At 41.6% G+C, this 13,707-nt stretch overlaps 1 protein-coding gene across 5 annotated transcripts in view; it reads right to left on the bottom strand.

Annotated features, from left to right (window-relative positions):
* Enox1 (ecto-NOX disulfide-thiol exchanger 1) overlaps positions 1-13,707 on the bottom strand; it is a 565,092-nt gene that overhangs the window by 321,548 nt on the left and 229,837 nt on the right. The window lies entirely within an intron of this gene.

The raw sequence follows: 13,707 nt of genomic DNA, 5'->3' as shown, positions 1-13,707 counted from the left end.
TGTCTAGTTACTGGTGAATCAGCATTTTTATTAAAGCAATATAAGTGACAAATCTTTACAGGGTACAAGACCATTGTCCCACAGCACCCATTTGGGTCTGGAAAATATACATGAGCCAAAAAAGTTTGATTTTGCATTTTCCTGATTACTATGTTTGTTGGACATATTTCTAAGTAATATTATTTCTTGACCATTTTCTTCCTTCTTTATGAAAAATATCTACTCAAGCTCATTAGCTCACTTACTGATTAAATGATTTGTGACTTTTTGGTGTTTAATTTTTATATATATTGACATTAACTTCCTGTTCAGTGTGTAGTTAAAAAATTATTTTTTCCCAATTTTGTAGTCTGTTTGGTTACTTCCTTTGTTATGCAGAAACCTATTTTTTTAAAAAAAAAAGAAAAAGAAAGGCATTTTACTTTTAATGTGTTTGGTACGTCTGCCATATGTATGGGGGTGCCCACAGAGGCTCCAAGAAGGCATCTGATCCCCTGAAACTAGATAAACAGTTGATTTTACATCACCTGATGTGGGTGCTGGGAAGAGAATCAAGTTCAACAGAAAAGCAGCAAGCACACTTCACTGCTGAGCCATGTTCTCCAGACTCTTTTTGTATTCTTTTATTCTTTTGTTTCTTAGAAGCTTTTAGATGGAATACAATCCCATCTCTAAATCCTTGGGATTACTTCTTGACCACTGGAGTTAGTTCTAGAAAGTTTCACCCATGCCTGTGTACTGAAGTGTTCTTATGCTCTCATGTTCAAACTTTCAGTTATAATATTAAGCTCTTTGATCAATTTTGAATTGATTTTTCTGTAAGATGGAAACCATGGCTTTAATTTTGTTTTTCTACATATGGAAATCAAGTTTTCCCAATATTATTTGTTAAAGACACTGTCTTTTACTAATGCATGCTTTTGACAACTTTGTCAAAGAGTAGATAGTTGTAGCTGTGTGTGTTTATTTGACATATATTCTACTCTATTCCATTGGTTTACATGTGTGCCTTTGTAGCAGCATCATGCTGTGTTTGCTGTTGACTTTGTAATGTAATCTACGATTAGATATGGCAATAGCTCTAGCTTTGTTACTGCTGTGAAGGATCTCCTTTGCTATTCAGGGGGTTTTTATTAATTTTAGTTTATGTGTGTGTGTGTGTGTGTGTGTGTGTGTGTGCGCGCGCGTGAGCACGCATGTGTTTGTGTGTACAAACATTATATATATATATATATATATATATATATATATATATATATATATATATATATTAACTAGAATTAAAAAAATGCCCTCACCCCCAGCTCATATGTTTAAATACTTGATTCCAAGTTGGTGGTACTCTTTGGTGAGGTTATGGATCATTCAGAAGGTGGGGGCTTGCTGGGAGAAGTCACTGGCGGTTAGGTTTAGAGAGCTTAAAATTTCATTTCTGTGTCTTCCTCTCTGCTTCCTGTGTGTGAGTGAAAATGCGGTCAATCACCTTCCTGCTCCTGCCTGCACGCCATACCTTCCCGTCAGTCTGGACTCGAGCTCTCTGGAGACAGAAGCTGCTTTTCGTCACAGCATTTGATCACAGCAACAGAACAGTAATGAACATAGTCTATGGAGACTGGAATCTGGGGTTAATCTGTAGACTGATTTCAGTACCACAGTCGTTTTCAGTGTGAATTTTGTCAGTCCACGAACAGTTAAGCTCTTTCCGTCATCCAGCATCTTTTCGATTTCCCTCTTCCCTTTTCATTTTAGAACACTCCTACCTCTTTGGTAGGTTTAGTCTTAGTATATTACTTCTGTGAGACTATTGTAAATGGGATAGTTTTTTTTCTAAGTTTTTTTCTTGGCAAGTTAATTATTTGGATATAGAAAATGATTGATTTTTATGTTTTGAATTTATATTCTGCAACTTTAATCAAAGTATTTATCAGATCTAATAAGCTTTTGATGGAGTCTGATGATTTCACCTGTAATAGCAATAACTTAACTTCTTCCTTTACAACTGTACCCCTTTTATTTCTTTCTCTTGTCATGCTTCTCTAGTTAAGACCCCAATTGCATAAAGGTGTTGAATAAGAAGAGAGAATAGATACTCTCTGCTCACTCCAGATTTTAGAGAAAATACTCTCATTTTCCCCATTTAGTATAATGCTGCCCATAGATTTGCTTTATATAGCCTTTATTATGTTGAGATTTGTTCCTTCTATTCCTAGTTTCTTCAGAAATTTTATCATAAAGGGATAAATTTTGTTAAGTCTTTTTCTACATTTACTGAGATGCTCATATGTGAAATCTCAAGTTATGTCTACTTATATAGAGTATTACATTTATTATTGATTTGTATGTCAAATCAGCTGTAATGTATGACCTTTTTCATGTGTTCACAAATCACGTTTGTGAGTATTTGGTTGGTAATTTCTGCACCTATGTACGTCATAGAAATTTGTCTTCAGTCTTTTATCATTTATTGTCCCTTTCCCTGGTTTTATTAGGGTAATGCCGTGTGACAGTCCTGGAGCTCATTCTATAGACTAGACTGACATTGAACTCACCCTCTCCAGTGCTAGGATTAGGGATTATAGGCATGAGCCACCACCTGGCTTAGCTGTTCTTCTAACATTCATTTAAAGCTACAAATTTCCCTTAAAGATAGCATTAGTTGCACTTAAACATTTTATATGTCCAATGTTTAATATCATTCAGGTCAAATGATTTGTGAATTTGCATTGTGATTTCCTTTCTAATCCATTATTTAGTTCGAAACCCATTTTTAATTTACAATGTGGAAATCTTTAAGGATTGACTGTTGCTTGCAGAGACTGTGGTTGATTGATAGCTTGATGAATCACGGTCAACTTTTGACCCCTTCATCCTTAAATCCAGTTGGTAAGCCTTTGCCGTACTTCTAGATTTGCTATTTTCGTTCATGAGCTAGCCGAGTTTCAGAAAAGGCATTCTATGTGCACCAAAAGAGATGGGACGTTTCTGTACTCAGTGTTCAGTTCTCTGCATCCTAAATAAACTTTTATCAGGCTATGCAAACTTTCAAAATGCTTACTTTACAAAATACTCATCAATAAAAGAAATCAGAATCTCTTAACATCTTTGAATTTTTCTGGTTCTCCTCTTGGTCCTATAAATCTTTGCATTAGTTGTCTTGTGTATCACTGAGTAAAGCATGTGGATAATTTTAACTTCTATGTGCAGGCAAGCTTTTAGAGTTATAAAATATAATATTATGATGGGCGGTGGTGGCACACGCCATTAATCCCAACACTTGGGAGGCAGAGGCAGGCGGATATCTTGTGAGTTCGAGGCCAACTTGGTCTACAAGAGCTAGTTCCAGGACAGGAACCAAGCTAAAAAGAAACCTTGTCTCAAAAAAAACCCACACAAAAATATGTATGTATGTATGTATATATATATATATATATATATGTATATGTATAAATATATATAATTTTATGACAGGTAATTTTTAAAGTCTTATTAGTGTTAATAGTGTCATTGTGACTCTCTATTATATGTGAGAACTTTATCTTTGCATTTTTTTTTACTTATTTACTTGCATTGTTCACTTATTTCTTGATATATCTATTGAAGTTTACTTAATTCTAGATGTAGCTATTGAGAGCAGGATTAAACTGAATATGTAGTCTGATAATGACTCTTAACTGGAGTATCATGTCAATTTACAACTTATATGATTGCTAGCATATTTGGCTTTAAGTCTATCATCTTCTCATCTCTCAAGGAGGATTAAACCAAATTTAAATGAGATTTGTAGAAGTGCTTTAGAAACTATAATGCTCTCAATCAACACTGGTTTTAGTAAAACATGTTACTAAACATACTTCCATTAAAGATCCTCCCCCAAAGCCTGTGATATAAAACACAAACTTTTTCTTTGCAACAAATGCAGCCAAGGAGATAATCTTGGCAACAATTTCCAGCCAAAGCAAACAAGGCTCAGGGCAGGTGAACAATGCTCCAGGTAGGCAGAGCTGGGGAATCAGCCTCATTTGCTGTGCTCTTGTTTTCAAGATGAACAATAATTTTGATGGGAATGTGGAATGGGACAATGGTCTGTATTCTGTCAGTTATATTTTAAATAAACACTGATTGGCCAGTAGCCAGGCAGGAAGTATAGGCAGGACAACCAGACAGGAAATAGAGGCGGGACAATGAGAACAGGAGAATTCTGGGAAGAGGAAATCCCATTCCACTGCAATCCTGGCCCAGCCACAGAAGGAAGATGTGACTGCCTCGCTGAATAAGATACCAAGCCACGTGGCTAGCAAAGATAAGAATAATGAGCTAATGTAAGTTATAAGAGTTAATAAGAAGCCTGAGCTAATGGGCCAATCAATTTATAACTAATGTAGACCTCTGTGTAATTTCTTTGCAACTTAACGATTGTGGGAACCGGGCAGGACAGAAATCTGACAACAGGAATGTGTTTCCAAGTAGAGCTACCTAGGGCACTACTTGGTAAGATCCTCTATGGAAGAGAAGAGGCTAAAAAGAGCAATGATCTTAACAGTCTTTAAAGGTGTGCCCGTGGCTAAGGGATGTGACTCTGTTCCACAGAGTCAGTGTAGGGAGGGAGAGATACCTGGGGACTTCTGGACAGTCAGAATCAACATTTCCTTCTCTGCTCCACTTCTGGTAAAAGGAACGAAAAGAAAACTCTGTGCTTTGTTATGAAGATAAAAATACAAGCAAAAAGATGACCAAAAGGTCTTTAGTGTAACAACCCTTACTGCTGGAAGGAGGGGGCAGGGAGACTAGATATTACACCTTGGTGATTCTGGATCATGAAGCATGATGTATAAAGCATTTTATAGGAGAACTCAATGCCTATTCCTGTATGATATTCCTACACAGTGTGCTAATAATGTGTATATGAAAGCTAATCCCCTGGCTATCTTCTCCTTTCTCTCGTGCTCAGGAGAACCATCCTGAGAACAGACAGCAGACACTATAACCTGCTCTCTCAGTGCCTTCCTTTCTTTCCCATTTCCATCCCCAGCATATGTGCTTTCTGCCTCTGTTGGACACTGAATCTGTCTCCCCAAACTCAGATGCTGATATTCTACCTACCAAGGCGGTGATACCACGGATTGGGGCTTTGAGATGTGGTTTGGTCATGAGAGAAGAGCCCTCACAAATGGGAGCAAGTCCCAGGAGCACTCTCTTCCCACACTGCTAGGCAAAAAGTCATCTGTGAATCAGGAAGCAGGCCCTCATCAGGACCAAATTCGCCAGCTCCTTGTTCTCGGTCTTCACAGCCTGTTGTTTATAAATCCACAGCATTGTGCTATAGCAACTAGGATGCACCGAGACCCCTGGGCCTTAAATTCCAAAGACCTTTGGCATCTCCATTTCATTCTGTAGCTGAGAGGTGTATGCCATTTGTCATTGGTGGTGTGCAGTTTAGAGCTGCGGAGGGAGTTTCCACAGGTAAAGGAACTCTCTCTTTTGGGGCGATGCTTTTTGACAGCATTTTATGACTGGAGAGAGAGAAAAACTTCTATTATGACTCAGCAGCTTTATAATCCCATTAGAAAATTTTGCCTTTATATTTTGAGCTGAAAATCTGAAAACCCAGGTGCAGTCTAGACCCGGAGAGTGCTTTGTGGGTTATCATTTTCAATTGCAAACTTGATTTTATAACAGAAATGCCTCTTTTGAAAGTAGTAGTGCTGGGTTGTTCTATTAAAAAGAACACAAAAATTATCCTTCCTCCAGGATCATCTCTTTCGATTTTCTTTGTGTGTGTGTGAAAAATGCAATATAACAAAACCATTGTGCTTTAATTTCTTGGAGGCAATGTCAACCTGGCCTGAGTTCTGAGGGTTTCTGACTGAATTGTGCCACGGGATTTGTGTGTGTGTGTGTGTGTGTGTGTGTGTGTGTGTGTGTGAGAGAGAGAGAGAGAGAGAGAGAGAGAGAGAGAGAGAGAGAGAGAGAAGAATAGTCTGTGGTACACGGTTGAGTTTTACTTGAAATCATTTTCATTAAAATTATAGAAAAATATTAAGGAAGGATTGAAGAGGTTGAAAATACGAGCTATGAGAGATTTTTTCAAAATCTTGCAATTTTTCAAGTGTATTAAATGATGGGGATAAGCCAAAACAATAAACAATAAATTTGATAAGTGTTCTAAAGGTACTGGGTTTTACTGCAGATATAAATCTACCACAGATACTTCCATTTTGGCTCTTGATTGATAAAAACCACAGCTATCTTCCTGGATGCCACCTTCTCCTTTACTCTCCCACAGGCCCCCACGGCCCTGGCCAGGGAAGCCTTTGGAGAGACTTTCCACAGAGGCCCATCTTTCCCACCTCCTTCTGTCTCTCATGGGCACTGCTGACTGGCGGAGAGGGGGTTAGCAGAGGGCTGACACACTTCCCTATTATTCTCTCCACTCTAGTCTTGCTTTCTCTAATCGCTTCTCAGCAGTTGCGCTTCAGTGAGAGGGCGAGTGATGTCAGTTGGCGGGGAGCACTTGCCTACTCCACAAAACATGGGTTTGATCCCCAGCACTGAGAGTTAAGGACGAATGCACAGAGCATAGAGCTCTAAGCAGAGGGAATGTATTTCTAACAAGTCACAACTCAGAGCACACAGGATCGAGCTTATACCAGTTTTTCTATTTGTCTCTTTTCCATTCCTTTAATTATCTTGAGAGCCTCTTCTCTCCAAGGCCTTTCATATACCTCTGTGTGACAAATACCACAAGCTTTGCTTCTTTAAAAGGTCAACTTGCGACACTGCGTGTATATGATTTATTTTGTATAGAACCCAGCATGCTTTTTGGTGGGCAAAAGTTAGACACTTAACTGTTAAAATTTTAATAAAATGGGAGACCAGGTAAGCAACTCTTTCTTGACTTCTTGACATCTAACCAAGCATTCTGCCTTCCACTGACCTGAAGACCAGAGTTCACTTCTTTTCTTCCTCTTGGGGCCCGTGTATGTTCAGTGCCACTGATGCTGCTTGGCAGAAGCTGCTGGAAGCCAACTAGGGAAGGTGCTGTTGTGTTTTCATGAAACACAGTGCACTTATTGCCAAAATAACTGTAAGCCTAATCACGAGGCCGAGGAGCTTTAAATTTCGGTAGTAAAAAAACAAGCACAATAGGAACCATGTGACTTCCACGTGACCCAACTACCACTGAGGTGACCTCAAGCTTCATCACATAAGTGGTAAGCGTCACCTTACCAGAAGGGCTGTGATGTGTATTACTTGGCTCTGGGAAGAAGTTAATAATTGGAAGTTGCAGTGATATTTTGTTTGTAGTGATGATTTGTTTAATCTAACAAATAAAGCTTGCTTGAAGACCAGGGTGCAGAGCTAAGCCACTAGTTAGCCACAGAGGCCAGGAAGTGGTGGCATACACCTTTAATCCCAGCACTCAGGAGACAGAGGCAGCGATTTCTGTGAGTTCAAGGTCACCCTTGGCTACGTGAGATTGAATCTGTCTAAAAGAGAAACAGCTCACACAAAGGTGATGGGGTGTCATTTGTAAATGGAGACTGTTCTTTTGTTTCCCAGCCACCCAGACTCAAATAACCACAGAGAAACTATATTAATTACAATACTGTTTGGCTGATGGCTCAGGCATATTTCTAGCTAGCTCTCAAATCTTAAATCAGCCAATTTCTATTAATCTATGTATTCCACAGGACTGTGGTTTACTGAAAAAGTTCCAGCGTCTTTCTCTTTTGGTAGCTACACAGTGTCTGCCTGACTCTGCCTTCTTTCTTCCTACATTCAGTTTAGTTTTCCCACCTCCTATAATCCACCCTGCCAAAGGCCAAAGTAGCTTTTTTAAAAGTTAACCAATGGTAATAAAATATATTCCTAGCATACAGAGAAGAATCCCACATCAGATTCTAGCACTAGGGATCACAAAACCAGGGAGGTGCAGACAGGAGTGATATAGTTGGGCAGAGAGAGGAATATAAGGTGGGAGGAGACAGGAGTTCAGATGCAGCTGAGAATTCAGTCTGAACATGCAGTCTGTTTCATTGAAGCAGGATCACCCTTTTGGCCTAAGCATTGGTAGGGGTAAGAAGTCTTTAGTGGTTGGCTTCTCTGTTTCTCCGATCTTTCAGCATTAACCCCTATATCTGACTCTGGGTTTTTATTATAAAGACTAGTGAGAATCCATGCTACAGGAAGTACCTGCCGGTCAAGTGGAGTCTAGGGAAGGAACCACATGCTTGCTTATCTTCAAAGGAAAGGACTAATAATAAGGAAGAACAGTTGTTCAGGTCTGACACAAGCTGATGGAGACCCATCTTAAGCAGAAACAGTAATTTGCTCTCTTTTATAAACATTTCTTCTGCTCCACCACCCCACACCCCTGAAACATCACCCATTGCTCTACCTACTAAAATATTAGCCAATCACACCCAGACAGCTGCTTCTTTTATAATCAACTTTGCTTAAAACAGAATGATGGTAGAATTCACATCAATTATATCCCATCGAAATATCAGTGATTTGAATTAGAGAAAAAAAGCAGGCTTCTGATAAATTCCACGAGGATGTCCTTAGCCCCGAGGTTCCCAGGGATCTGCATGGTGAGGGAGCAACCCTGTGAATGGCAGACTGGTGACAATTTGAAAATTTGCCAACTGACAAATGTATTTTTAGCTAGCCATTAAGTCCTGAGCACAGACAAGAATAGCAGCATACTCAGTGCTAACGTGTGGTAGGACTTGGTCCTTGTGTTTAACCCCAAAGCTAGGAAGATAACTATGATTATTATCACTAGCTTCATCAGCAACTCCAAATCCCCACTTCATCAAAGGAGGACTTTGGCCTCCACTATGATCAAAGGCATTTCAAGCAAACACAGCCTGGGGACAGTGATACACGGCTTCCTGGATGATGTTTTATTTTTAACGTAGCTGAATTTCCAGTTACTTTACATACACTGACTGTATAAGTGGGTCTAGAGAAAGCTCTTGCACGTGTCTGTGTGTTTGAGCCTCTCGGGTACCAATACAAACAGTATCTTGCCATAATAACACAGGTATAGCACTGCAGGTTTTAGGGCTGTCATGGCAGCTTGAAACTCTAGTGACCATTTAGGCCGCCCTGAAGTTCATAGTCATGTCTTCCAGTTTCAGGAGAGACTAACACTGAGGCATGAGGGTCAGGTTTTAAGGCACAATGTTGAATGTGATGCTCAAATAAGAGTCACCCAAATGGCACTAAGCATCCAACTCCAGCTCTGGAGGGACTTGGACAATGCAGGGCCTCGAGTAGGAGAGCCAAGTGTGCAGTTCCTCGTGGGGCATTTCAAGAGTTCTGCTTTCTTGCCTTATACCCCAGGGTACACAAATTCACCTAATTCCTGAGATTGGATGAAAGGGACAAGCAACGCCCACTCCTTCTCCCTCCCCTCCCTCCACTGAGGTAAGTAGATCTTCCTTCTGCTTCCAGCCTGAGTTCCTTCCTTTCCAGTCTCTCTCCCAAAGAGGCAGCTTCTACCTCTTCCCTTCTACTCTCTCTCTCTCTCTCTCTCTCTCTCTCTCTCTCTCTCTCTCTCTCTCTGTTCTTCTCCCTTCTCCCCTTCCCCCTTTCCCTTTCCCCTCCATAGCCCACTAAATAAATATCCACTTTCTCTGCATGGCCTTCGTGGCCTGCCGTGGTCTTATGCTCACTGCCCACTGCTGCCATTGGGGAACCTGTGGCATTTTATTTTTACCATAACAGCTGTCCATGCATCTCCCGGTGGCTTGGTACAGCAGTTAGCCACCACAGTATGTGAGAAGACAGAACTTCCAGGGTGTCATGTGACTTTCCCACCAGCACATGCTCAATGAGTACTGCCCTAACACTTTTTCCTTAAAGCCTTCTAACAGCGCCTTCTAGGATTCTTGTATACGGCTGAACATTTGTGTTTTGTGTTGCCTTACAGGAGTTAATTATCTTGGTTCAATAAATCATTTGATATATAACAGCAGTAATTTAAACCATCAGTTTGTGCTATCCAGGCAAGGCTTTCATATCACAAAATATGGCTCCTGATGTTTTGTGAGTTAGATCATAAGTAATCCATAGTGGTTAGAGTGTAGTCTCCTGCTGTAATTCTGCCGTTTGGTAACAGCTCTGGAATCTCTAAATCACCATAGACAAGTGTCTTAGCTGGGGTCTCTATCATTGAGAAGAGACGGCATGACCACTGCAACTCTTATGAAGGAACACCTTTCATTGTGGTGGCAGCTTACAGCTCCAGAGGTTCAGTACAGTATTGTCATGGAGCACAGTAGCTAGGAGTAGCGGTGTGCAGGCGGACACAGTGCTGGAGAATTTAAACATAGATCTGACCTTAAAGCCTGCTTCCACAGTGACAGGCTTAACTCAATAAGGCCACACCTACTCCAACAAGGCCACACCTCCTAACAGTGCCACTCCCTTTGGAAGGCATTTCCTTTCAAACCACCACATTCCACTTCCGGGCCCCCAAAGGCTTGTAGCCACATCATAAAGCAAAAATGCATTCACTTCCCATAGTCTATAAGAGTCTCAAACTTAAGTAAAGGTCCAAATTTCAAAGTCTCTTCCCGAGATTCATGCTATCTCTTAACTGTAATCTTCTATAAAAGCAAAACCAAAAAGAAGGAGATCACATACTTCCAACATAGAATGGCACAGGACATACATTACCATTCCGAAATGTAGGGAAAGAAGCATAGCAAGGAAACACTGGACCAAAGACCTAAAACCACCTGGGCAAACTCCACTCCGCATTTCCACCTCTAATATCAAAGCATTCTTCAGATCTCCAACTCCTTTCAGTTCTGTTGGCTGCAGCACACTTCTTTCTCCTGGGCTCATTCCACTCCCTGTCAGCAGCTTTCCTTGGCAGGTGTCCCATGACTCTGGCATCGCCAACATCTTGGGGTCTACAAGGCTACGCAGGCTTCAACTTCTCAGCTTCATGCAATGGCCTCTTTAGGCCTCCATTCAGGGACTGTCCTGACACCTGCCTGGCCTCAGTTGCTCTCCTTAGATCTGGAGGCAAACTGCACAGCCCCTTTTTTCTACCCTTAACTCCAGAGCCATGTGGCAGAAGCTGCCAAACTTTGTTGCTTTCTAGGGCTGGAACGTGGCCCCCACGTCCAATTAGATTTTCACCAGTTTTCTGTCCTTCACTGCCTAAGTGTGGCCGTTCTGAAACTTGCTCTGTAGACCACCAGGATGGCCTCAAACTCAGAGATCTGCCAGCCTCTGACTTCCCAGTCCTGGGATTAAAGGTATGTATTACCACAAGCAGCTCTAAACTTTTCGTTAATTTCTTTTCTCAAACTGAAAATTTAGCTGGGTGGCATCTTGCCCTGGGGCCACCACTCCCTTTATTCTGTTTCTTACTCTGTCTACCTCCCTGAACACAGGATTTAGCTCTACTCCACTTCCTGGTGTCCTGTTCTCAATCTGTACATTTTGTATGTTTATTTGCTCAGCGTGCTCCTTTTCATCACAAATCTTCATCAGAATTAATGCTAATAACCACAGGACAGAGTCTTGTTATTTCCTCTGCCAATGGAATTAATCCAAAACTCTCTACTTTAGCCTCAGGCAGACTCTTTGGACAAGGGCAAAAAGTAGCCACATTCTTCACCAAACTATCACAAGAACAATCTCTAGGCCACGTATCCATATTCTTCTCCTCTGCAACCTCTTGAGCAAGGCCTCACAGTTCATGAAGTCACACTCATCACCCCTGTCTTCCATGCCCCTACTAGCATGACCCATTAAGCAGGGCTTAGAGTATTCCACTGATTTCCTAACCCAAATGCCCTAACTACAGATTATTCCAAACAAAAATATGGTCAGTTCTATCACAGCAATATCCCACTCCCAGTCCCGACTTCTGCCTTACTTAGGGTTTCTGTTGCTGTGATGAAACACTGTGACCACAGCAACTCTTATAAGGAAAACATTTAATTGGTATGGCTTGCTTACAGTTCAGGGGTTCAGTCCATTATCTTAATGGTAGAACATGTCAGTGTCCAGGCAGACATAGTGCTGGAGAATTCTACATCTTGATAGACAGCCAACAGGAAGTGGTTTGTCTCACTAGGTGTGACTTGAGCATCTATAGGACCTCAAAGCCTGCCTCCACCGTGACATACTTCCTCCACACCTACTCCAAGAAGGCCACACCTCCTAATAACGCCACTCCCTTTGGGGGCCATTTTCTTTCCAACCACCACAAGAGAATTTTTATTTATTTTTTTCACTTATTATTAGTATGTGTGTGCATGCATGCTACGTTTTGGGTAGGTGTGCCGTGGTGAACCCATGGAAGTCAAATAGCCAAAAATTGGTTCTCTACTTTTGCGCTGCGGGTACCAGGAATCAAACCCAGGGGGCCAGGCTAAGTGGCAAGCATCTTTACTTACTGGGCCATGTCGGAGACTTTACTTGCAAGGTTTTAATAAAGGTAAAGTTGGATCTCTTCAAGAAATGCTTTCTCAATCCTTGCTCTAACACTCACTCCTAACAGAACAGACCTAGCAGTGGCCAGTGAGGAGACTGCACGAAGGAACTATTAAGCTAGGTGTGCCGGCTTATTTGTCTTCTCACAATTACAGCAATTATGAGGCAGCAAATCTGTTTCCTAATGGTCCAGATATCTCAGAGCTATGAAGCATTTTCAAACACCAAAGCCACTTTTCTGTAGAAAGTTATACTGCACTGTAGTCAAATGTGATAGTCAAGATTTAAGAGGCTGCAGTCCCCGATGACTGCATTTGATGATCAAGGACCACAGAGCAGAAGGGTACTCAGCACCTTTTCAGAAATTCCAGTTAGACCCAATGTCCCAAGGCATAGTCGCTGTTCCAGCCTGCTGGGGATTCCCTAAGCTGGCTTCTCCATGGCTACCTCCAGCAGAGCAGGGGAGCATGACCAGCACAGATGTCCCTGAGCCATAGAGTGAAGCCATTTCCAGTTAAACGGCACTTGGTAAGCTGGGGGCATTTCAATTCTACACACAGACACACACACACACACACACACACACACACAGAGACACACACAAAGACACACTCATTTAGAAAGCTGGGTCTTGGAAAATAAATTTACTCTGAGCCTCCTTGCATTAGAGCATCTTGCTGGCCTGTCTGACCATTCTATCCCCATCTTTGTTTCTACCCCATGCCCCCATGCCAAAAAAAAAAAATCTCAGTCTCCAACCTTTGTAGGACAGATCAAGTCCCCTCGTCTTGTCACTCTGAGGGATTTCTGGTCTCTCACCAACCCTCTTGCTGGTTCTGACTTAGGGAGGCAAATACTGAAAAAGAAAAGGCTGAAGTATTCATTGACAGCTTCAGCCTCGTTGAGGGAGACTTCTCTGATGTCCTGAAGGGGGCATGCAAGGGAGGCCACAAGCTGATGCATTTTTTGAAATTCGCAGCAGCCAGAGAAAAAGGCTCACCTCTAGTCTAGGAGATAAACAACTCATCATAACGTATTCATTAGCCTGGAGGCTTTTACGGCATTCAAAGAGCCTTCTCTCTTCCTTTTGCCCTCATCCCTGCCCCTTCTCTTTCTCATTTACAGACTCCCATGGCCAGAAGAGACTTGGAGGGGTGGGGATTAAGGTTAAGCTCTGGCTGCCCTTTGCCCTTCTTCTGTCTTTAGCTCACCTCTGTAACTCTCCTCCCCCTCCTATTTACT

Source organism: Microtus pennsylvanicus, chromosome 15 (assembly GCF_037038515.1).
Source record: "Microtus pennsylvanicus isolate mMicPen1 chromosome 15, mMicPen1.hap1, whole genome shotgun sequence".
NCBI lineage: Eukaryota > Metazoa > Chordata > Mammalia > Rodentia > Cricetidae > Microtus > Microtus pennsylvanicus.
Note: the sequence above shows the minus strand (reverse complement) of the source record. Positions and strands in the feature narration are given on the sequence as shown.